At 44.1% G+C, this 2,993-nt stretch overlaps 1 pseudogene; it reads right to left on the reverse strand.

Annotated features, from left to right (window-relative positions):
* The window catches only part of LOC127930364 (serine/threonine-protein kinase SMG1-like), a 104,805-nt pseudogene extending 103,658 nt beyond the window's left edge, over positions 1–1,147 (reverse strand).
* Positions 1,148–2,993: the final 1,846 nt, after the last annotated feature.

Below are 2,993 nucleotides of genomic sequence, written 5' to 3' on the forward strand. Positions count from 1 at the left end.
GAAGGAATGTTTAGCACCACATCCACTCTTTGATCAGAACTGATTAACTTGCATAACGCACTTTATTGATGTCCCTGTGCAATTCAACCCGCTGACAGCATTGCTACATCGCTTTCGTTTACCGGTCAAGGGTGGTACCGCGCAAAACTAGTACAACTAGCAGGTTAGCAATCAGTTAGCAAGCGTTAAAAACCCCAGTAAGCTAGTTAGTTAGCGCCCTTCTGCCTAGTTACTGTTTGAGCAATAACTAGGTAGCCAATATCAACTGTCAAGCCGAGGTTATCTGGCTAATCATTGTTGCCCAGGTAACGTTACACGAGACGGCAGGAAAGACGACCGTTGGCCACTGATGGCCAACCGTTCTCTGTAGCCAACTAGAAAGACAACGTTTCCACACTTTTACGTTGCCATTTGATGTCAAATCAGTTTACTGTTCCGGATACCGAGTTATCAAAGCACAACCAACCAACGACTGGTAATTGTAGCTATCTATCTACACCAGCTCCGGGGACAAAGGTGAAGAAAGTTACAACCTAGCTGACGAACACTAGCCATAGTTAGCTGCTAGTTAGCTCGTTGGCTAACATCATATGCTGCCACGATGTGCGCTTTGAGTTAATTAACTAGCTGGCTACCAAGTGAAGGTAACATGTCATCTCAGTGACAATGAATATGGGCTAATAATAGTTATAACAACTAGCCATACCTAGCTAACACCACTTCCACTGTTACCGAAATAGCTTCCAATCATTGCCTTCTCTGACCAGGTTAGCCAGCTAGCCATGTATACCTAAACACGAGGAAAGCATAGCAATGCGGCAGGTTGTTTTTGAGTCAGAATAAAATGCGCAAAGTGTTGGTTTTGCCTTGATAGCTAGTTTGGATAACGTTATCAAGCTTTTGAGCGTTAGCTTACTTGTTTGCTGGCTAGCTACTGTTATCGAGCCATTTCCCTAAGGTGTGGGAACCAAAGTGTCCGACTGGCCAGCTAAATAAAGAAGCCGAGGTTAAAGGCCCCGCGGATCCCCGTTCTCTCTTAGACCGTCTCCCCCCGTGGCGCGATTACCAACCTGGGCTGCCAATCATTCCAGTTTCGCTGCAGTTTGTGGGCGCTGCTAAGCCGAAACCCAAGGGCTTTACGGCTCATTACCTTTGCGAGAACAGCATGACCTGCTCTCAACGGGATTAAATTCCGTGAACAAGCGTATTTGCTCGCTGTTTATTTTATGTCCATTAATGGACCCTCTACAGCTATCGGTGTGCGTTATGTTTTTGTGTCGGGTCCGGCCTCCTTTCTATTTTTTTCCTCCTTTATTTTTGTCTCCCTCCTTCTTCTATTCTTGATGAAAGAGCCACTGGCCCCTTCTCTTTATCACAGCGCCATCTGCCGGACTTTATAACGACCATAGCAAGGAGCTGTGACTGCAACAGAATAGGTTTGATCAAATAACCCAGAGATTTTACCTAGCTAACTTCACTGACCCTCAACAACAACAAAAAACATACAAAATATATACACCGATGTTCATGTTCTCTTCTTCTTCTCAATCTCCTCTGCAGCTAGTTGTTTGCGACAGCATCAGGAGCAGGGGTGAGGAGAGAGAGCATGCATGCAGCAACAGAGGATGTAATGTAAAGATGAGCAGGATTCAAAGTATTATGGTGTGTGTAGTAGTGCAAACTTCAATGGGTTTTTTTCTGTTCATATAGCACAAATAAAAACACACACACACACACACACACACACACACACACACACACACACACACACACATGTCTTACTATATACCAACAATTGATTCCCATTCACACACACATACACATGTGTACACCTGTTTTTTCCTGAAATATGAAACTGTAAGCTGCAACAGCTGACAAATGAACAACAGGGTAGGACAAAAGCCCCTCCCTCTACTTTAGAGAGGCTGTAACAGCTGACAAATGAACAACAGGGTAGGACAAAAGCCCCTCCCTCTACTTTAGAGAGGCTGTAACAGCTGACAAATGAACAACAGGGTAGGACAAAAGCCCCTCCCTCTACTGTAGAGAAGCTACATAATTGTCTCTTCTGTAGATGTTATAACCATGTATTGCTACCACTGTGTCTTCAAAGGAATGATGTAAGTGAGTTTCAGATATACATTTATTAATGTTAACTTTTAATAGCAAGTTATCAAATTTCATGAACCTCATTTCTTAGGCTACGTATGTTAATGTGGCCTATTTTACCTTGCGACATGGGGACGTGCATTATCATGCTGAAACATGAGGTGATGGCGGCGGATGAATGGCACGAAAATTGACCTAGGATCTCTGTGCATTCAATTTGCCAACGATAAAATGCAATGTGCCCGTTGCCCGTAGCTTATGCCTCCCCATTACCCCATACCATAACCCCCCATTACCCGACATCATGGAGAACTCGTTCACAACGTTGACATCAGCAAACTGCTCGCCCACACGACACCATACACACTGTCTGCCATCTGCCCCGTACAGCTGAACCTGGGATTCATCCGTGCAGAGCACATTTCTCCAGCATGCCCACTGAAGTCCATTACAACGGCCCAGGTGGCTGGTAAAATTGTATAATCCAGTTCATACATTTGAATATAAAAAAATAATTGTATCAAACAAAACTATGCTACATTTTTATCTCTGGGACCCTCAGGATGACAAATCAGAGCAAGGTCATTGACTGCACGTACACGATTTACCTTCAGAGGTGAATGTATCGAACCAGTTGTCATGATAAAAGTTTTATGTTTGCTTATGCACTTTCCTCAAACATTTTTCCTCAAACAATAGCATGGCATTTTTTCACTGTAATAGCTACTGTAAATTGAACAGTGCATTTAGCGCACGTTAAGCGCAACCGTCCCGCGTGGGGACCCACGGATCCTGTAGAGGTTTTAACAGCCAATGACTCACAATACTCCTACTAGGGCAAACAGTCTCAGTGCTAACAGGGTAACTCAGGTTGATAGGCGCAT

This window comes from Oncorhynchus keta, chromosome 5, assembly GCF_023373465.1.
Source record: "Oncorhynchus keta strain PuntledgeMale-10-30-2019 chromosome 5, Oket_V2, whole genome shotgun sequence".
NCBI lineage: Eukaryota > Metazoa > Chordata > Actinopteri > Salmoniformes > Salmonidae > Oncorhynchus > Oncorhynchus keta.